The sequence below is a fragment of the Chiloscyllium punctatum genome, chromosome 11, assembly GCF_047496795.1.
Source record: "Chiloscyllium punctatum isolate Juve2018m chromosome 11, sChiPun1.3, whole genome shotgun sequence".
In the NCBI taxonomy this organism is placed as follows: domain Eukaryota; kingdom Metazoa; phylum Chordata; class Chondrichthyes; order Orectolobiformes; family Hemiscylliidae; genus Chiloscyllium; species Chiloscyllium punctatum.
In genome coordinates this window covers 40359139-40382803 of record NC_092749.1, presented here as the reverse complement: position 1 = coordinate 40382803, position 23665 = coordinate 40359139, and the positions used below count along the sequence as shown (strand labels likewise).

At 41.3% G+C, this 23665-nt stretch overlaps 1 long non-coding RNA gene across 1 annotated transcript in view; it reads right to left on the bottom strand.

The window, feature by feature from the left end:
* Positions 1-3730: 3730 nt before the first annotated feature.
* Positions 3731-23665, bottom strand: part of LOC140482922 (uncharacterized) — a 118136-nt gene continuing 98201 nt past the window's right edge. Inside the window, exon 4 of the long non-coding RNA XR_011961818.1 lies at positions 3731-4010. This is a non-coding gene — a long non-coding RNA (uncharacterized lncRNA). The remainder of the gene's footprint in view (positions 4011-23665) is intronic.

The window sequence follows — 23665 nt, the reverse complement described above, 5'->3', positions numbered from 1 at the left end:
TGATTGTTATCCAAGGAGCCTGTCCTTGAAAATGTATGCATGCACGCATACGTTTGGGCTCAGTCATTACTACACTAGAATTGTCAGCAAAAAATTTACTTTTTAAGTTCACTTATGATGAATGATTCTTTGAAAAAGATAACACCTCTGCCAATAACACCTCTGCAATTCAGCCAAGTTTTGGTGCCTTGAGGAGAATAGAAGCAAAAAATGGATGAATGTTCTCTCCTCACTTACAGAGGACAAATATCATAGTAGGGGCTGAAACAAGCACCTCACATCTCCATCTGAACTTCCAGCCCTCAGAGACAAACTGATCCTAATGCCTTACAGTCACCTTCTGCAAATACTGTCTTTCCTTGCCATCCATGCAAGCCATAGTAACATGAGTAACTTTACCTTCTGTCCTTGGAGAGAACAGAAATGCATAATATAAGGCGAGTCAGAGACCTGACAGAGGGTAGGGGTAACCCTCCAGTGACTGTCACCTTGTCAGTTACAGGAAATGTGGGGCCACTCTGCCCATTGGAAAGGAGACACAGATGTCAGGCACGACCTTGCTGTGAAAACCTGAGCTCCTGAGGCATTAGCAGTCACATGTGGAGATAACTAATCCTCTGTCTGTAGACCCCGTGGTGGAGATTTTACCTCCTTGGACGTGGATCTTAGTGTTCATCCCCTCTGCTGCATGGAGTAAGATCTGGAGGTGTAGCACTCCGACTTAAATTATGTAGTAAAGAACTCACCTCTCCACTATCTGCCACTGCAAAACGGGTACCTGCGCATTGGGTCAAGGGTGCACTGTGTGCATTTGACTGTTTAACCCCCAATCCTCTCCTGCCTGTCATTGGGGTACAATGAAGGTGTTAAATATCAAGGCCACTACACTTTCAGCCAACCTGCTTTTATGCTTAGAACTTTTTCCATGGCTAATTTAGTGAAGCTAGTACATAACAATAATATAAAACTGGGCATCACACCTTTGAACCCCTGTTAATGCTCAGTCAACCAATCTCATCCAGGGTAAAGCTTGTGATACTACAAATAGCTGCAAATAGGGATTGAATTCAAGAGTCGTGAAGTGATGTTGCAGCTGTACAGGACTTTGGTTAGGCCACAGTTGGAGTACTGTGTGCAGTTCTGGTCGCCTCACTTTAGGAAAGATGTGGAAGCTTTGGAGAGGGTGCAGAGAAGATTTACCAGGATGTTGCCTGGAATGGAGAGTAGGTCGTACGAGGATAGGTTGAGAGTTCTCGGCCTTTTCTCGTTGGAACGACGAAGGATGAGGGGTGACTTGATAGAGGTTTATAAGATGATCAGAGGAATAGATAGACAGTCAGAAACTTTTTCCCCGGGTACAACAGAGTGTTACAAGGGGACATAAATTTAAGGTGAAGGGTGGAAGGTATAGGGGAGATGTCAGGGGTGGGTTCTTTACCCAGAGAGTGGTGGGGGCATGGAATGCGCTGCCCGTGGGAGTGGTAGAGTCAGAATCATTGGCGACCTTTAAGCGGCATTTGGATAGGTACATGGATGGGTGCTTAATCTAGGTTAGAAGTTCGGCACAACATCGTGGGCTGAAGGGCCTGTTCTGTGCTGTATTGTTCTATGTTCTATGTTCTAAGCTACATGATCCTCAGGCAGAGTTGTTGTTCTTACAGCTATTCACTGAGTTCTGCTATAAAGTGTAGCCATCATGAGGATGGTAATCTAAATGAACAGATCAATCACCCATTGAAATTAGGAGGCTAAAAGTGAGGGACGTTCTATAACAGATAGGCAAGCTGTTCCACCAGTTCACTGCCTGGACAATGAAGGTGGAAATTTCCCCCGCTGCGATGTAATTACCTTGCTACTGCTGTGTCTAATATCCTTAAAAGCTTCAAAAGCAGGTAAGGCCTTCATTACCCAACACACAATACTGAACCATCACAACTTAGACCAGTATTAACTAAAATATTTCATATATACAAAGACACTTTTGATGTTTGCTTTTATCTGCTTTCAGTAATTGGAATCAATGCAATAGTGCTTTAAATGGATTTAGTATGACATTAAATGGGTCAATGGCATTAACCGTAGTTTATTAAACCATAGAAATTTTCAAAGAAGTGCACGTAGTCAATCATTTGCTCAAGTATAACCTAAGAAACAATTTGGTTCAAAAATTGCCAAGATTCACCCTGATGACTCAGATAAAGTATCCAGCTCTGAGCCAACCAAACAAGTTACCAGTCGCTATTGAGTCAGCTGATCTCAACAGTATCAATGTTAAAAGCACAAATATTGGCTGCAGTACAGCGAGTTCCTGGAATCAAACCCGGTGTGAAAACCATACCCGGAAAGGGAAGCATACCCCACTGAGAGAACAATATCGTGAGAGGGAAGCATACCCTGCTGAGGGAACCATACCACAGTGAGGGAACAATACTCCATTGAGAAAATTATAGTCCAGTGAGGGAACCATAACCCACTGAGGGAATCATACCACACCGAGGGAACCATACCATGAGAGGGAACCATACCTCACTGAGAGAGAACGATACCCGAATAGGAAGCCAGTCCCCAGTGAGGGAACTGTAACCCCAGTGTGGAACCCACATCCAGTTGAGGGAACCATGCTATAGTGAGGGAATCATAACCTAGAGAAAGGCATACCCCAGTGAGAGAACCATGCCTCAGTGAGACAAATATTCCACAGAAAGGGAGCCATGCCCCAGGTGAGTGAACAATGCCCCTTTGAGAAAACCATGCATAAGTAAGGGAACTATACACATGTGAGAGCATCTTAACCCAATGCAAGTATCATCTAAAATAAGAGAATCTAACCCAGTCAGAGAACCATACCTTACTATATACCTTTGAGAGGATCAAGTTCCAGCGAGAAAATTATGACCAAGTGTTTAACACATTCATTAAAGGAGGAAACACAAAAAAATGAATGAACAAAAATTAATTTGGGATGATAAATGACTACGTGTTTGGGAAAACTCTTGAAACAGTCTGACACTGAAGTGTTAACTTTCACAGTGTTTATTTTTAGGTGCAGGACAGAGGAATGATAATTTTTAATACAGAGTTGCTGAGTACAATGACTCTGCATTCACTTCTGTTCTCAAAGTGACAGAACAAGTTGCCTGTGAAAGAGAGTTACTTTAAACTCCAAAGATTGAAAGAATCAGACAGTAGACTGAATGGCTGAAAGAAGATGACTTCACCTCAATTGTTTTTAAAGAAAATTTGCATGTAGTTTCATTGAAAACAAAATACACTCGTGCTGAACTGCCTGCAGCACAGAAACTGTTCCAATGTGACATATCAGTATTTCATGGTGACGTATCACTCCCAATGTTATGCTCCATATCTGGTTCTCTAAATATCATTTATGGTTACAATTGCAGACTAACACAGACAAACACATTTCAAATAAATTTTGCCTTGAAAAATTTACTCCTCAAACAATGAGGTAACTTTGATTTTGTGTGTTTTATGTATTTGCCCATGGGATTTTGTTTGCCCTGGCCATCAGCCAGTTCTTATTGCACTTGAGAAGGTGGTGATGAGCTCACTTCTTGAACTGTTTCAGTCCATGTGGTGCATGGATATCCACAGTGTTGTAAGTGAGCGCATTCCAGGATTTTCATCTAGTGACAGTAAAGGAACAGCAAAGTAATTCCAAATCAGGATAGTGTGTGGCTTGGAGAAGAATTTGCAGTTTTTGGTTTTTAAGAAGTACTTCGCAAGATTTTTCATAAAATAACTTGTTGCTTGTACCTCAGGGTGGTAAAGGTTATGGGTTTGGAAGGTGCTGTCTAAGGCACCTTGGTGAGTTGCTGCAGTTTATCTTGCAGGTGGAACAGTCTGCTGTCACTATGAATCCATTGCGGAGTGTATCAATTTTTAAGGTGGTAGATGGGATGCCAGTCTAGCAGGCTGTATGTTCTGGTTGGTGTCTTGAGTGTTGTTGCAGATGCAGTCATCCAAGCAACTGGAGAGTCTTCATCACACTCCTGATGTATAAATGAGAAATGGTAAATTAGAAACATGAGTTTTTGCCTATTTGAGATCAGTTTGATTGTACGATCGAAAAGCCTGGTTCCATGTTTACAGCAGACTAACATAATCTATCACATTTTATCGCAGAGATCTTCATCTGACTTCTGTTAGACTACTCCATGCAGCTCTGTTCATTTCGAAAAAGGAGTCTCGTGACTTCAGAGTTAGAAACCAGGAATCAGGGCAATTTGCAGGGCCCCGGTCTGCCCCGGGGGTAACAATCGAGATGTTGCCTGTGTTATCCCTGAAGTTAGCATGGAGACAGGTTCCCTGTCCATTTATGGGTGACAGGCAAGATCTTGAACCTGAAGGCCCAATCATAAGTCTTCCAATTCAAGAGGCCAGCAAGCTGTAATAGGGATAAAAAACTGAGAGTGCAATTCAACATGGAGGTGACCTTCCATTCAGTTTTTTTTCCAAAACGGAATCCTTCTAAACCCACAACCTTTGATTTTGCCAGCACCAAGGCAGACAGGAGGGCCTTCTGTGCTTTTCCAGCACCACTCTAATCCAGAATCTGGTTTCCAGCATCTGCAGTCATTGTTTTTACCTAGGAGGGCCTTTAGGGCTGCCTGCTGTGATGGAACACCAGCCCGACATTTGTTGCCTGCCTTCCAGACAGTTAAGCTGCCCCCTCATTTCAGGAAACTGACCCCCAAGCTGCTTCACATAAAATAGCTGCCCTGGGAAAGGGGTCAGGAAAGTAGTGTGCTGGTTGGTTCCTCTTGCTTTGGCTCTGTCCAATTCCATTCTCAACATGAGCCTGGCCCATTAATACCAGAGGTCAAGCAAAACAAAAAAAAGGCATTAATTGACTGGAACCTGAAATCAGTCATATCTACGCTCAGTTTAATCTGCAATTAAAAATAGCAACTTGCTCAAATTGTGGACTGTAAAGAGGCAGTGACCTTGTTATAATTTAGAGTCCAGTTTAAAGCTTGGGGGGCATGGCAATATATCCCACTAAGGAAGATGGTGAAATTTTAACTCAGTAAAATCTGAAATTAAAAAAGCAAATTTCATGGTGATCATGTCGACTGTTGTAAAACAAAAGCATCTGGTTCACTAATGCACTTTCGGGGAAGGAAATCTGCCATCATTACCAGACTGGCCTACATGTGACTCCTGACCCACAGAAATATGATTGAATGATGACTGAAATGGCCTAGAGAGCCAATTGGTTCGGGGCAATTTGGGATGAGCAATAAATGCCAACTTTGCCAGTGATACCCACAACTCATGTGCGAATTTTTAAATACTTTAAGGAACGAGCCAAGGTTGTGACTAACTAACTTAATCATGCTTCAGTGAAGAGACTACACAGGAGCAAGACATTGAGAAATCAATTTGTTTGGGTATAGTTTTATCCTGAAGTTTTCCCTGCAAATTGGTTGCACTATTTTGAAATGCCTCCATTTAGAAATGTAAAAAAGATTTGAACTTCTCCAAAATGCTGCTGTGCCTTAACAGTTTCTGCAGGGATAGATCTCAGAATCAGTGGTGTGGTTTGTTGTATTTATGGACTCTGTGAGTCTGACTCAGCAACAGAAGAACAGGATGGTCTCCTGTGGACTATAATGTCAGCACAGTAAATAGCATAAATAGGTCGGGTTCTGGCCTGTTTTCTGTTGATTCTGTTGTTTATTGATCTTTTATCGGTCAATATTTGATCTATAGTTTTAGATTTAGGTTATGTTTGTGTTGTTAGAGTGATGTTTGGACAAGAATAGAAGAATTTCTGCAATGTTTTGGTGATGTAGCCGATCATTGTATTGTATATGATAAAGAGTGTTTCAATGGTAGTGCAGTAAGGAAGAGCTCAATGTGATATCATGGGCAATACAACCTGCATTTGAATCCTACCTCTGCTTTGAATTCTACGGAATATAGAAATATTACAAAAACCATTTCATATTTCCTCTGAAGTTTAGAAACTCACTTAAAATAATAATTTCACAAAAGGAACAAAAAGCATGCAACAATGACAACTATTTCCATATTAATTACAAATTTGTTAATGGTAAGTTGCATTTTGATAAACTTCGCAGAAATCTGTTGGAGACATGACTGATTGGGAAATCCTGTATGTACATGTAATGTATGTGGATAGTCAGAAAAAATTAGCAAGTGGCTTGTTAGAAAACACAGGCATATGGAAATATGAACTCCTGCATCCCCAATGAGCAGGAAAAGGCATGACAGGAGGATTGAACCATAAAAACTGAAGAATGAATCCAAAACCCTACTGTTATTAGTACGCAGTATGCAAAGAGACATGCAAATGTCCTATCTTGGAGAGGGGGGATTCCCCATTAACATAGTTAAATTGGGTTCCCACAGTATAATTGAAAGTCTGACTTATACTTCGCTCAGAAGATCCCATGGGGGTGGAGGAGGCAGCTGCTGCTTTCAGACGCAAAGTGCTTTTTATAGCACTCCTTGTGATCCAATAGGAGCAGCAATGTTCCTCAGAACATCTCTGGCATCCCCTTTGCTGATTACAACCTCTCTCACTCTGTCACAATTGTCACGTATTCACCCAATCCCAGGAGATCTGAGCTTCAACTGCTCGCACACCCATCCTCATATCTTTCATGCTGATGAAACAGGTTGATTATCAAGGAGCATTCCCAAGGATCTACAACTATACTTCTCTACTAAGCAAAAGTGAGGACTGCAGCTGCTAGAGATCAGAGTCAAAAGTGTGGCACTGGAAAAGCACAGCAGATCAGGCAGCATCCAAAGAGCAGGAGAGTCAACATTTTGAGCTTTCCCACATTATACTTCATTGGAACAATTTTCTCATTTACTTAACCAATTAGTATCCCTCTGTAAACTGTTTGCATCCCTATCACAAAATGCATTTCCCTTTATTTTTGTGTCATCTGCAAATGTGGCTACAGTTCATTCACTTCCTTCCTCCAAGGTATTGATATATATTGTAAACAGTTGCAGTACCAGCACTCATCCCTGTGGAACCCCACTGGTCATGGATTACCAACCTGAAAAAGAACTCTTATCCCACACGCTATTTCCTGCCCATAAGCAGGTTGTCTATCCATATCAATACATTGCCTCCAAAACAGTGGCACTCTTAAGACTTAACCTCCTATGAGGTAACTTGTTTAATGCCATCTGGAAGTCCAAATTCAATACATCTACTGGTTCTCATCTATCTACTCTTACTGAGACTTCCTTTGAAAATCTCCAATATATTAGTCAGACACAATTTCCCTCTTATGAAGCCATACTGTCTGTGCTTGATTAATTATGATTTCCCAAATGTTCTGCTGTTACTTCCTTAACAATTGATTCCAAGAACAGCCAAATAATGTGCTTAACTAATAGATAAATTAGACTAATATTTGAAAAAGAGGAAAAGACAATGCATTTGGAAGTGGTACAATGAGTTTTAGCTTAGTATAGCATAGTGCTTCCAGAAGGGAAAGCCCGTTCAGCCCCAATCCCAAGTACAACAAGTCCTGGACAACATCCAAGCTTGGGCTCATAATTGGCAAGTAATATTTGTGCCACACAGGGGTCAGGCAATGACATCTTAAACAAGAGAGAATCTAACTGTCCCCCTTGATGTGCATTACTATTATAGCAACAATAAATTTAACTCACTGCCTCCAGAGGGGAAAACCAACCCACTCATGGTTAAGTCATACTCAAACGATAAATGGGATTGAGCAGACTTCCCTCAATTGGAGCTTTGGGCTCAGTTGTGATGCAACCCCGATAGCCCACTTACACTCATTGTGAAGACTCATTGTGAGAAACTATTACTTAGACAAAGTAACAGTGGGCTGTTAACATTGTTGGACTGCATGGCAGGAAGAACCAGCATCTTTAACAGACTAAAATATGAAAAACTGATAAAAACAAAAGAGAAATAGAAATTAGAACAAAATGGTACTTTCCTTTAAAAGGAGAGACAATGGTTCTGAGCATTCCAATGGATTGGAAACTTCCTTCACTACTGGAGACTGGCTTTGAGAGGAACCTAATATCCCCAGACACTCTCCTCTCAGTATTAGTTTCCTCTCTATAATACGCATTTATGTAAGGAAATTATACTGGTAGGCAAGGGTCCATTTCACTGAATTTAACTCCAATTGGCCTAAATTGAAATTTATTTTGAGATGTTAGATGTGCATAGAATTTACACACCATTCAACCTAATTGGCCCATATTGTGTTCATGCTCCAAATAATCTCATTTCTCATTTTACCATTTGGGATCTGTATCCTTCTATTCCTTTCTCCCTCTTGTACTTTGCTTCCCCTTACTGGCATCTATGCTCTTCTCTTCAATCACTGTTTGATGCTGACACACAGTGAAAAAGTCAGAACATTTTTCATTGCTGATACTGGCAACAAATTGTGGGCAGCACGGTGGCACAGTGGTTAGCACTGCTGCCTCACAGCGCTAGAGACCCGGGTTCAATTCCCGCCTCAGGCGACTGACTGTGTGGAGTTTGCACGTTCTCCCCATGTCGGCGTGGGTTTCCTCCGGGTGGTCCGGTTTCCTCCCACAGTCCAAAGATGTGCAGGTCAGGTAAATTGCCCATAGTGTTAAGTAAGGGGTAAATGTAGGGGTATGGGTGGGTTACGCTTCGGCGGGGCGGTGTGGACTTGTTGGGTTGTTTCCACGCTGTAAATAATCTAATCTCATTGGAAGTGACAGTGATTATAGTCTGAAGCCCTGTCTCATTACTCCAAAACCAAATCTATGGACTTCAGCCCAACATCAAAGTATTCAACCACATCAAGCTTAATGATTCATAAAATATCACATTTAAATTATTAAATAAGTACTTTCATTTTGGGAGGGAGTGGGTACAAATCCCAAAGAGATCTTGACAATCTTCTGCAAACTATTTTTACTTACAGAAACAGCGACAATCAATGGAAATTTGAATTTTTTATCCTGGACATTAAGACATTGATGCAGAATCTAATCTAATCTAAAAATAAATCCTAAGAAAATAATTATGAAACACATCTTTGATACCACGTAACCAAAATGGAAAGAAGTGGGAAGGAGTACCAGACATATGCATTAAGTGTGATACTAGCATGTGTTATGAAAAGATTGATATACAGTATATAGATATATAAGTGTATGTCTGCAGTCATTTTATGTTACTTTTCTTGCTAATAACCATTCTTGGCAAAATTGCATTAGTTGAACAAAATAATTCCTTTCTCACTTCTTTCGATTACCAATTCATCGCAAAGGGGGATATTTTTATGAATAAAATATCCACCAATACAATTTGTGCACTGTTATTGCAGGCAATGCCATTTCTGAGACTCTCAGTCATAGAGCCCAAGCCTGCTATTGACAACAGCTGCTCATGTGACCATGAGTCACTGGTGTTCAATAACAGTCTTACTCAAAGAGACGTGGTGTGTCAGTGTGTGGTTTTAGTATCGTCAGTGACATGTGTGCAGAACTATGAGACAGCAGGAATAGCAATTGGTGTGATAAAAAAAACCTTATTAACACTTCATATGCTTGTCAGTATCAGTCAGCATAATCTGCAGCAGCCCTCACCCAGTCATTTTTTTTTAATTGAGGATTATCTTAACTGCATCACAATTTTGGAAGTTAATATCCAGGTGCTATATCCAAAAATAATGTTCCTGATTGATAATCCATTTCCTTAATAGCCAAGTGGTTCTTTGATAGAGTGATTAAGGTTCAATTGGGGCGATTGAGAGTTATAAGGTAGCCAGGAAGGATCTGAAGAGAGAGCTAAGAGCAGCAAGGAAGGGACATGAAAAGTCCTTAGTTGGTAGGATTAGGGAAAACCCAAAGGCTTTCGATAGGTATGTCAGGAATAAAAGAATGACTAGGGTAGGAATAGGTCCAGTCAAGGATAGTAGTGGGAAGTTGCGTGTGGAGGCTGAAGAGATTGGGGAGACACTGAATGAATACTTTTCGTCAGTATTCACTCAGGAACAGGACATTGTTGCCGATGTGAATACTGAGTCACAATTAATTAGAATGGATGGCTTTGAGGTATGTAGGGAAGAGGTGTTGGAAATTCTGGAAAGGGTGAAATTAGATAAGTCCCCTGGGCCTGATGGCATTTATCCTAGGATTCTCTGGAAAGCAAGGGAGGAGATTGCAGAGCCATTGGCCTTGATTTTTATGTCCTCGTTGTCTATAGGAATAGTGCCAGAAGACTGGAGGACAGCAAATGTGGTTCCCTTGTTCAAGAAGGGGAGTAGGGATAACCCTAGTAACTATAGGCCGGTGAGTCTCACTTCTGTTGTGGGCAAAGTCTTAGAGAGAATTGTAAGGGATAGGATTTATGAACATCTGGATAGGAATAATGTGATCAAGGATAGTCAGCATGGTTTTGTGAAGGGCAGGTCATGCCTCACAAACCTTATTGAATTCTTTAAGAAGGTGACTAAGGAGGTGGTCGAGGGGAAAGCGGTAGATGTGGTGTATATGGATTTTAGTAAGGTGTTTGATAAGGTTCCCCATGGTAGGCTACTGCAAAAAATATGGAGGTATGGCATTGAGGGTGAGTTGGAAGTTTGGATTAGGAATTGGCTGGCTGGAAGAAGACAGAGGGTAGTAGTTGATGGTAAAGGTTCATCTTGGAGTGCAGTTACTAGCGGTGTTCCACGAGGATCTGTTTTGGGACCATTGCTGTTTGTCATTTTTATAAATGACCTGGAGGAGGGGCTAGAAGGTTGGGTGAGCAAGTTTGCGGATGATACGAAAGTCGGTGGAGTTGTTGACAGTGAGGAAGGATGTGTCAGATTACAGCGGAATATAGATAAGCTGCAGAGCTGGGCATAAAGGTGGCAAATGGAGTTCAATGTGGGTAAGTGTGAAGTGATTCACTTTGGTATGAGTAACAAAAAGATGGGGTACTGGGCTAATGGTCGGATACTTGGTAGTGTGGATGAGCAGAGGGATCTTGGTGTCCATGTACACAGATCTCTGAAAGTTGCGACCCAGGTAAATAGTGCTGTGAAGAAGGCTTATGGCGTACTGGCTTTTATTGGTAGAGGAATTGAGTTCCGGAGTCCTGAGATCATGTTGTAGTTGTATAAGACTCTGGTGCGGCCGCATCTGGAGTATTGTGTGCAGTTTTGGTCGCCATACTATAGGAAGGATGTGGAGGCACTGGAATGGGTGCAGAGGAGGTTTACCAGGATATTGCCTGGTATGGTAGGAAGATCGTATGAGGAAAGGCTGAGGCACTTGGGGCTGTTTTCATTGGAGAAAAGAAGGTTTAGGGGTGACTTGATAGAGGTGTACAAGATGATTAGGGGTTTAGATAGGGTTGACCGTGAGAACCTTTTTCCACGTATGGAGTCAGCTATTACGAGGGGGCATAGCTTTAAATTAAGGGGTGGTAGGTATAGGACAGATGTTAGGGGTAGATTCTTTACTCAGAGAGTCGTGAGTTCATGGAATGCCCTGCCAGTAGCAGTGGTGGACTCTCCCTCTTTATGGGCATTTAAACGGGCATTGGATAGGCATATGGAGGATAATGGGCTAGTGTAGGTTAGGTGGGCTTGGATCGGCGCAACATCGAGGGCCAAAGGGCCTGTACTGCGCTGTATTCTTCTATGTTCTATGTTCTATGATTGTATCTAAACTTGGTGGTGAGTCAAATGGCTGTTTTGCTCCATGCTTCCTCATGTTCCAGTAATGTGCATATAGCTCTAATGATACTCAAAGGTTATTTCCTTGATGGCTCAGATTGCAAAGATTTCAGCATTACAGATCAGAAAGTCCCATTCCCAGATTATAATGAGCTAACCAATCTCATGATTTGAGGTACTCCACTACCTTGGGCTAAAAAGCAGAGAATTATCAAGGAATAATGAACTTCCCAACAATACATAAATATATGAAGAACAACAAAGAGTTCTCCCAGTATCCTGACCATTTCTTTTCTCTCAGCCAAAACCAAAACAGATCAACTGTTCATTTCATTGTGTTTTATTTTGTAATCTTACTACGTGCAATTACAGAACTTGCCAACATAATAGTGATTATGTTCAAGGTACTTTACGAAAGGAAGTGTTTCGCAATGTTTCTGGAACACAATAGTATACAACACAAGCTTCTCAGAATCATTACACCATTATGACAATACATATAATTAAGTATCTGGTATTGTCAATATTACGGAGTGCTAATAAGGTCTGTATTGATTTACATAGTATTTAGAGGAATTAATGACATTGTTGACATGGCAAATGAGGCATTGCATTTAGCCTGACCCTTCCCACTAAACGAGAGTGGAAATGGAATGTTCAGAATGTTTAGACTGTTCAAAGGTTCTCCTGGATTTTATTTTACATTATTTTGTTGAATCATTTCTTCTTTCAATGGAATATGCTTTCAATCACTTGATAGAACAAAGAAGCAATTGATACTTTTCAGGCAGTGAAAACTGATTTGTTGCGGTTGCTCTCCTAAATGTTGCAGTGAGAGGTAGTGAAGTTACTGATAGACCAGCAGCACACAACTGCCACTTAGACCTTTGTGCTTTTGAGCACTCGCTTGACAAGGCCATTTTTTTCTCTTTTCAGTCACTTGATTTGAATTGTTATGTTAATAAATGTAAGAGTATTTGAACCTTAATGTGGAATGCTTAATTAAAACAAGCTTCTGAAGTAGTTTTGTTCCTATTCAAAATATCTATTAAAATAAAAAAGTCTTGCATTTACCATTGCTTCAGTAACATTCCTCCTTCAAACTTAAATATCAGGTTATGTGAAGAATATTGTGAACCATGTTAGTGAAACACAGTATGCTCCATAATAATGCAAAGACCATAGCTCAACATAATTAGCAATAGCTTTAATTGCATTGACTTTGGATGATAGTTTCATTTAATAAAAGTTGAGTCAATTAATTATCTCAACTTGAAAGCACAGCTTAGGTAAAACTGTTTTTAGATTTAAAATAAAAGTCTATTAACATATTCATTTTAAAATGGAAAAGTATTTTATTAATAAGAATTTTAAAAAGTTATCATTTCTTGCACTTGCCAGAATCTGTGCACTAATGTTTATCATTATCTATTTGCAGAGAAGCATTATAATAGCCAACATGTATATTTTGGATGTTAGAAAGAACATTAAAGTGATAACCAAACAGACCCTGGGTTTACAAGCCAATAAATTGCTCCCACACATTGAATAAATTGTGAAGAATTTATTGGCGAGCATGACCGCTTTTCTGTATGCAGGCTTTGCCCAGTTTATTGCTATTGTGCTGAGGCTTTTAAAATCATTGGTGTTTTTCTTTGAGGATTTACCTGCTGTTTTGGGTCAAATAGAATTTCATCTTTGAATTTTTGGCTGGTGGAAAGCAGCAGAGGTCACATTGCACCATGTTGCTTGTTAAATCTTCAAAGTCACTTGGGTTACTTTAGCACATCTGTCACATTTTATTTGTTGGAAAAGAGAGTATATTTTTACTTTCCAGTTTTCATTCCATCCTTTTTCCTTGCCCTCTTAGTCGAACTTATTTGTCTAGATATGGTGGCACAGTGTTTACAAAACATCCTAGTACTTTATCCAAATAGCTACAATGTTTGTTTAATCCTAGATAGTAAATGATGGTGGGCCATCTGACTGTGGAAGCAAATCATGGTTAAGTTAAATACTGAATTAGTCTGATATCCCTAGCCAAGCATTTTTGCACAGGGATCACCATATAATGACCAGGGTTCTGTCTGAATTTTTTGCCTACTGTTAACTTGTTACTTTGGTAACCGATTGAAGTAACACTTGCCCTTGCAAACCACACTGGCTCCTCTTCCCACAGTGCCTGTGATTTAAGGTTATCAACCACATGATAAATATCTTCATAGCCTTGTCCCTTTTAAGTGGATATCTGTGACCTCCACCAATACTGCACCTGCCACCTCCCCTAACCGGGCCAACCCTAATCCAGCTCCAGATCGGTAAACCTTCAGACATCTAAGCTTTATACTGTGGAATTCCTCTCTAAACCTGGAACTATTATGAAATGTATTTTTTAAGAATAGTTGAACCTACACGGAGTAGCAGGTTCAACTGTTCTGCTGCAGATGGACAGGACAATTCCTTGTTCTGTGATATGAAATTAGATTCTAAAGTTTAATTGGGTCTGAATAATTCGCAATTTGTAAGATTTTCAGAAGAATCATTGCCAAAAAGACAGAAACAGTAGAAAAAAATTGAATTCTAACAAATTTGCACCATGATAACTGAGCCAGCTTCCCAAGTTCAATACTTATTTTAGGCTCAGATACCTCTGCTAGTTTAACTATTTTGATCATTTAGTCATTGTTGATACATTTCGCATGGTGACAGAACTGCAAAAATATTCACATCTGCAAAACGACACACTAAGAAACTGTCATGAGACACAAACTGTGCACATTGCAGAGAGATTTAAGATGATGAACCATATATAATTTTATTAAGAGGCAGTGGAGATTGGCTGAGGATAGAAAAGCCCAGTTGTTGTACAAAACTCCAGACTAAGCTTTAGGTGATCAGGACAATGGCAAGTTTGCTGGGACTGAACATCTACTTGTCCAATTATTGTGTTAAGTGATATGTTTGTCTGGATAAACTGGACTAATTTCATCAAATGCTCCTATACATAGTGAGCACCCTCTTACTGTTTCCTTACAGAGGATGTTATTTCCCCTCACAAAAGGAGGCAAACCAAAAATAAAGTTTTCTTGGAATAGACCTGGAAGTTAGATCAAGAAAAACATTGGCAGATAATTTGAGTGAGCTCACCAGTCTGAGAAAGGAATGTAGGAGGGCAGATGTGCTTACAGTAATGTAGAAAGACCTGTTTATATATAATACACTTCATTCTAGACTCAAACTAAAAGGGTGGAAAGTGGTGGTAAACAGAGATACACAAATTCAACCTTTCAGAGACTGACCTCTGCTGCAAAAATGTGAACATCTGGCATGTCATAAATTTTAAAAGCAGCAGGATGCATCATACAAGTTGCTGATAAAAAAAAAAGAAGACATTTTACAAGCATTATGGCCATATCTGTGAATAATAAGTGTTTTTACTGGATAATTCCTGACAAAATTCACCTTAACGTTTTTCCTCAAATTTTCTAAACAATATATAGATCAAAGCTTTTGCAATGGCCAAGTGTCTCTACCACAGCAAATGCCAGAAGAATTGGGGAATTTCAAACCTTGCTCACAAACCCAGCAACGCTTAGTTTTGCAGGATGGCATTTGGGGAAGGGGTGGCAGTAGTTGCAGCCCATAGTTAAGATATGATTGCTCTCAGCGGCAACTACTTCAGTGATCAACTACTTCCACTGAAATCAAACATTGGCCTCTGAAACCCAGAGGGTGGAGATTAGACCAGGTAAGAGGGGATCTGTTCTCAGTGCTAGAAAGATAGAAGGTATCCAGAAGTATCAACAAGTGTTGGCCAGTCAAGAACAGCCAGGAAGTGTCAAAGTGTGTTTTTCTTTTATGAATGAGGGACCTTTTCCATAATAGTGTGTATTCTGCAATGTAGAACACAAACTATTAGGATTATATGGGTTCTGTGTGCATGTGAATACTCAATGAGTTGGCAAGAAGAGGGAAAAGTGTGGAGAGTGGAGTCGACATGAAGTTGGAATAAGGTATAGGGTGTCATGGGGATAGGAAGAGGAGCACTGTGTGGGTATGTAGGATGTGAGGAGCTATGGGGATGGGTAGAAGGTATAGGCCGCATGGGTTGACATGGGGGAAGATTGGGGAATGTGTAAAATAAAGGCAACGTGAGTGCTGAGAAGTGGAGAAATGATTTCTATTACTCACCTTTTGGCAAGTGGCAGGCAAGCATTTTGATGGACAGCTCAAATTGCTTTTGAATGGAATTGATCTTTACATAAAGGGTTAATTGTTTCAGGGATTAAATATTTAATTAAATATCTGCAGTCCTTACTTTCTCTTATTAAATATTTGAGTGAAATGTTTATTCTCATAAGGGATTAGTTAAAGACAATTCAATTTATTTAAATGTTTTTGAATATATTGAATATATTTTCTTATTATTGGGGATGGGTAGATGGACTTTGAGTAGCACTGGGAGCAGATAGACTGTTATATAGTGTAGGAGAGAGTGAGGACTGCAGATGCTGGAGATCAGAGTCAAAAAGTGTCGTGCTGGAAACGCACAACTGGTCAGGCATCATCCGAGGAGCAGGAGAGTCGACGTTTTGAGCAAGTGCTCTTCATCAGGGTTGGGGGGAGCCCAAGGAGGCTGAGGTATAAATGGGAGGGGGTTGGGGCTGGGAGAAAGGTAGCTGGGAATGCAATCGGTAGATGGAGGTGGAGGGTGATGGTGATAGGTCGGAGAGAAGGGTAGAGCGGATAGGTGGAGAAGCGCGATAGACAGGTAGGACAGTTCAAGAGGGTGGTGCCGAGTTAGAGGGTTGGATCTGGGATAAGATGGGGGCAGTGTAAATGAGAAAACTGGTGAACTCAACATTGATCCCATATGGTTGGACAGTCCCAAGGCGGAAGATGAGGTGTTCTTCCTCCCCAGGTGTCATGTGGCTAAAGTTTAGCTGTGGAGGAGGCCAAGGATTTGCATGTCCTTGGCGGAGTGGGAGGGGAAGTTGAAGTGTTCGGCTACAGGACAGTGGGATTGTTTAGTGCGTGTGTCCCAGATATGTTCTCTGAAACTTTCTGCAAGTTGGCGTCCTGTCTCCCCAATGTAGAGTACAGCAGACACAGTAGATGAAGTGTGTGAAAGTACACGTAAATCTCTGTTGGATGTGGAAGAATTCTTTGTGGCTTGGACGGAGGTGCGGTGGGGGGGGGGGGGGGGGGGGGGGTGATGTGTGGGCACAGATTTTGCACCTCTTGTGGTGGTAAGGGAAGGTGTCAGAAATGGATGATGGGTTGGTGGGAGGCACGTGGACCTAACAAGGGAGTCATGGAGGGAATGGTCTCTTCGGAAGGCAGATAGGGTGGGAGGGAAATATATCGCTGGTCTGTTTGTAGGTGACAGAATTGGTGGAGGATGATGCATTGTATTCGAAGGTTGATGGGGTGGATGGTGAGGGCCAGGGGGGTTCTGTCCTTGTTGCGATTGGAGGGATGGGGTTCAAGGACGGAGGTGCAAGTAGAGGAGATGTGTGGAGAGCATCGTTGACCACATGGGAAGGGAATCCCTGAAGAAGGACACCATCTGGGATGTTCTATGGTGGAATTGGTCCTCCTGGGAGCAGATGTGGCCTCCTCTACATTGGAAAGACAGGATGTCAACTTGCAGAACATTTCAGAGAACATCTCTAGGACACATGCACTAAACAACCTGACAGCCCTGTGGTCGAACACTTCAACTCTGCCTCCCATTCTGACAAGGACATGCAAGTCCTTGGCCTCCTCCACCGCCAAACTCTAGCGACCCGATGCCTGGAGGAAGAACGCCTCATCTTCTGCCATGGGACCCTCCAACCAGCCTCTCCCCCCTCTCATTTATCTCTCAACCCCTTTGGGCTCCCCACCATCAGGAATGGTGATGAAGGGCTTTTGCCTGAAATGTCGATTTTCCTGCTCCTCGGATGCTGCCTGACCTACTCTAGTCGAGACGCAGCACCACTCTAGTCGAGATGCAGAAAATACAACGCCATCCTTTGCAGACAACAACACTTGCAAGCAAAGGTGAGTAGACACTGTATCCAGTACATATAACGCAAGCAATTTATGGCAAGTGCAGTCTAATACACCCATTGCAAAGACCTCTTGAATTCTAATATCGGTGTAAGACATGCAATACAAAAAGGGAATGATCCATTACCCCAAGAAATCTGGCTCCAAAGTTGTAACCAGAGGCTATACCAGGGCAGAACCAAACAGAAAACACAGCAGTATGGCAAGAATTTATTTGAGTAAACCTAAGCTGATACATGACATTCAGAGTATAACAGGCTTGAGTCATGACCTATGCATGGATTAACCTCCAACCAGAGGATAAACAAGCTTTCCATATTCTGAATGTAACACATTGTGTGGATGAAGTCAACCAAGTAAATGCTTCGGTACAAGCAACATTATTTGCCCAAAGGAAGCTGGTAAAAACACAGCAAAGCCAAGATTGATATGGGAGATTGTAAAAATATCCAACCCACCTGAATTCTGTAGGACATGTACCAGGATGATTAGAACTCATTGGTACAACTGGCGACCACTAAATTAACTGCACACAATGAGTCAGCAAGCCCTTGCATTGGTACACCAACAATGTAACACACCCACAGAAATTCAGCATGGAAACCACAACTTTTAGCACAAGGAGATTGGCAAGGACAGTGTACATATACTTCTCAACATTGCAACCACCCAAGACAACCTTGTAGTAAGACTTTCCTATTAGTGTTAGTGTTTTCCTTACCTCAACAGATTCTGTCAATATTCTGCAACAGCCAAACAATGCCAAGAATATTATATTAGGAGGGGAATGAACATTGTTGAGAAGTGGGAGAGGAGGACCGAACATTGTTGGGAGGGGATGAGCATTGTTTGGGAGACAGGCAGGGTGGTGAATGAGTATTGTCAGGAGGCGAGATGACCATAGTCAGAGGTTGCTATAGTTGCTGATGTATTTTGATACTCCAGCTGAATTGCTTTGAGCTTCATCTGTGAACAGGTTTTAACTGCGAGCAAAAACTCTTTGATAGATCTGTGTAAAAACAAGGGTAAGTTCAGGGCAAACAGCCCTAGTTTCCATGGTTGTGGTCAACTGATCCCATTGCCATAGATAATCATGCAGCAGTTGGAGCTGGGTAAACTGCAAGTCGAAAGTTTGTACTTCCTTGTAAATTCTGTGCATTCACATGGGCCAAGGCTTCCTTAGGGTTCCAATGTACATTGGCAACTGAAAATGAGCCATTCATTGCTCCCCATATTTGAAGAATTGTCTCAATAGTTCACTGCCTTTCTGATTTTTATCTAGGATTGCCCTCAAGAGAATCATGAATGTTCACCTTTAAGTTTGTGCAGATGCCTGGAGGGTCGTTAACATTAAAATCTCAAGAACAATCAAGTGAGAAAGATCAATTTCTGCACATTACTAGGGCTGCTCAAACCATAGAGAGAAAGTAGCTTTCGGGTAAGGTCTAGATGCCTTTACCAAAGCTTCGGTGATTTTAATTATAGCTCCTGAAAGGGAAGTAAACAGTTAGGTTTTTTTTGTGTATGAGCTAAGAATGACTAGTCTCTTTATCCAGATTCTGTTGTGGTCTAGACTTCTGTGTGAAACTTTGCCTTGTGTGGTTGAAGTAATTCCCTGCACCTCCACTGCATTCTGTAAAGCCACATAACAGCAAATAGCAAGGGCAAAAATACACCTCCCACCAGAGCTTCCAACCCCCACTCTGATTTCTAATAACCTGAAGACCTGGTAACCTCAAACATCTGCAAGGCATTTCACTGGTAGCACCATGTCAGCATCTGCCTTAACTGCCACCACACTGGTGTGAAAAACTTGAGTATATACAAACGGCCTAAATAGGAAAGAGTATTTATCCCTGACAACACCGCAAGCCTGGTGCAGTGTGGTTTCAGGGTTTCCCACAGATAGAGCATCTGGGCAGCGTTAGCTGCGGCACTCCATAAACATTGACTTGGAGATAATCCCCAGAGTACTGACCACAAAGCACATAAACGGCTGTTCCCCTGTGCCCTCAGTGTAATCACTACACCAGCTAAAGAACCAAGACAACAAAGAAACAAAGCTGGGCTTCAAGGCCTGGTAAGGACATTCCTTCAGTTAAACAACAGGTGCTTGCACCACAGTGAGCTCACTTGTAATCGTTATTCAATTGATATCCTGCTCCGTACCTGACTGTACTTATCACCCGCTTGGCACCCCCTCCCCCACCACCAAAGAGCACATCTGTAGAAATACTTTGACAATTTCAGATACATTTTCAAAGTCTCCAGTGATACTCAGGGAAAAAAATCTTTTCAATGCCTGTCAGAAAATAGACAAAACTGATATATGTGTTCCTGCAGCTTAGTGATGGCACTAATAATGTAGTAGATAATTAATTGTACCAGAGCTTAAGCTAACAATGCAAGAATCAACCCTGCGATGTTTAGTGCTTTGATGAAACTTCCCTGGGCTGGTTTATTTCTCACTTTACAGCACAAATGATCAGCATTATGGAAATCTGGGTAAGGGCTTTTGCAACATTGCTAGTTGGAGCATGTAGTCATGCGAAAAGAAAAAGTCTAAAGGAGAGAGATTATTTGTTTCAAATGAAGTAATGTTGCTCCTGTAGCTTGAATAAAGGCCCCAAACTCAAATGGCAGCTTCAGTCCACATTCAGTTCTAACATCTACCATCCAGACTTTTCTGTGGGAAACTTTGTAAAACCAGACAGCTTATTCTCTCATGACTTATATGTTTCTGTTTGCCAAGCTAACATGAGGGAAGTTTACCATCTCATGTGGGAATAATGTATGTTTGAAAATTTAAGCAGGCAGTATCTTGAATAGAATGCTGAATTAACACACAAGATTCAAACAGTATAATGTCCTAGGGTTAGCAACAGTGTCTCATTCCCAATTCCATCAGTTTATTAAGTCCCCCATGCCTATTTCATCTCATTAAAAATACCAGCAGTAGTAAATCCTAATTAGACACAACACAATAGCCGTGAGAAAATAGAAGTATAAAATATGTTACTTTTCATTGGGTAAGAGGAAAGCATTCAGTGTCTTTTGACATCACAAAATCACATCTGCTCCAAAGTTTCAGGCTCCACTTCAGCTGCACACTCCTGGTATTTCACCATCATGCAAAGGAGACGCAGATGAATTGCAGGAACCTTTAGTAGGTGGCGCTGGAAAAGCACAGCTGGTCAGGCCACATCCGAGGTTTAGGAGAGTTGATGTTTCAGGCATAAGCTCTTCATCAGGAATGTTGGTTCCTGATGCAGAACTTATACTGAAAATGTCGACTCTCCCACTCCTCGGATGCAGCCTGACCTGCTATGCTTTTCTAGTGCCACATTTTTTTGACTCTGATCTCCAGCATCTGCAGTCCCCACTTCCTCCTGGCCAATTATAAGTTCAGGTTGCGTGTTTAATTGCTCCAGTTGCCTGGCTTTGTTCCATGCTCATATCTGTGCCTGTATAGACTCGAAGAAGGAACATGTAATGCCTGCCATGATTTTGTTCCAGTCTTATTTGAACTCCCACCCGCTCTGATGATATTATTGGTGCAGCTTCCTGATCTTGCCTGGAATTAGAAAAATTGATCATTTTTTCTTCCAATTTCCATCAATCACTCTGCTTCCCTTGATCCATCTCTGACACTTCCCTTCTTTTACTTGCTTTCACTTCTGGCAATAGACTGTCCACCATTATTGGATTAGTGGTGCTGGAAGAGCACAGCAGTTCAGGCAGCATCCAACGAGCAGCGAAATCGACATTTCAGGCAAAAGCCCATCATCAGGGCTTTTGCCCGAAATGTCGATTTCGCTGCTCGTTGGATGCTGCCTGAACTGCTGTGCTCTTCCAGCACCACTAATCCAGTATTTGGTTTTCAGCATCTGCAGTCATTGTTTTTACCTTGTCCACCATTATTCATTACTCACTCACACACTGACTCCCAATGTTACCTTGCCTACACTTCCTCATATCCTGCTTCCTCAAGGTCTCAGAAGAAGAGTCATACTGGACTCAAAACGTTCACTCAGTTTCTCTCTTCACAGATGTTGCCAGACCAGCTAAGTGTTTAGCAGAAAAGATGTTTGACGAGCAGTGGCAGATGTTTAAAAAGAAGCTCATGACTCAAAACAAAGACATACTCTGATGAAGAAGAAGGACTCTTGGAGTAGGATAAACTAATCATGGTTAACCAAGAAAGCTAAGTAATGCTTTGAAAGAAAACTATGCAGTATGGCAAAATTTAGTGGTAAGCCAAAGGATTGAGAAAGTTTTAAAAATCAACAAAACCTGACCAAAATAATAAAAAAGTGTGAGAAAATAAACTTTGAGGATAAATGAACAAGTAATATAAAAAGGATTGTAATAACATCTTAAAAAACATAAAGTAAAAGAGAAGCCAAAGTGATGGTAGGCCCCCTTAGAGAATAAGGGCAGTGAAAAATAATGGGGATGCACAAAATGGCACAGAAGTTGAATAAATCATTTCTACCAGACTTCACAGTAGAGGATATTTAGGGGAGGCAACGGTCTAATGGTATTATTACTAGACTATTATTCCAGAGACCCAGCTAATGTTCTGTGGACCTGGATTCAAATCCTGCTACAGGAAGTGGTGGAATTGAATTTAACAAGAATGTAGAATTCGAGTCTAATAATGATCATGAAACTATTATCAACTGTTGAGAAAAACAGATCTGGTTCGCTAATGTCCTTCGGGAAGGAAACTATCACCCTAACCTGGTTTGGCCTATAGGTGACTCCAGACTCCAGCAATGTGATTGACTCTTAACTGCCCTCTGGGCAATTAACAAGGGGCAATAAATATTGGCCTAGCCAGAGGAACCATTCATCCTGTGAATTAATAAAAAAAAATTAATGTAATTCCAAAAATACAGAATAATCTAGGAACAAAAAAGGTGGGAAGAAATGAATCTAATAATTTCACCAGATGGGAAGAATTAGTGAAACTGACTGAGAAGAAGACCCCTAGACCTGATGGATTACATCCTCACAGGGTTGTTACAAGTACAAAAGAAAGCTATTCAGCCCATCATGACGACATTGGCTGTCTTCATGCTAAATTCCTGCTTTTTCCCCATGACCCTGCACATTGTTTCTGCTTAAATGTACTCAGGTACTTCATTACCTGCTTCTACCACACTTCCAGACCCTGACCACTCGCTGTGTGGAAGCCTATTTTCTCACCTTGCACTTGCTTCTTTTGTAAAACATTTTAAACTATGCTGGCTGGTTCTCAACTCTTCAACAATTGAGAACAATTTCTCCCAATCTGCTCAGCTCAAACCTCTCTTGATTCTAAAAATATCCCCTCAGTGTTCTCCACTCTGAGGAAAACAGTACCAATTTCTTTAAATATTCCTAACAACTGACATTTCCAATCCCTGGAACCATAAACATAAGACTCAGAGAGTCATAGAAATACACAGCATGGAAACAGACCATTCGATCCAACTCGTCCATGCCGACCAGATATTCTAAACTAATCTAGTTTCATTTGCCAGCACTTGGCCTATATCCCTCGAAACCCATCCTATTCATATACCCTTCCTAATGCCTTTTAAATTTTGTAATTTTACCAGCCCCCACCACTTCATCTGGCAGCTCATTACATACACACACCACCTTCTTTGTGAAAACATCACCTCATAGATCCCTTTTTAAGTTTTCCCCCTCTCATCCTAAACCAAGCCCTCTAGTTCTGGGCTCCCCTACCCCACGAAAAGATCTTCTCTATTTCTTCTGTGCTCTCTCCAATGCATTTAATACCCTTCCTAAAATGTTGCCCCTAGAGCTGGCATGTTGTGCCTATAATGTAAGTTTAGCATGGTAGCTCAGTGGTTAGGTCTTTTGCTTCATAGTGTGAGGGACCTGGGTCCAATTCCAGTTTT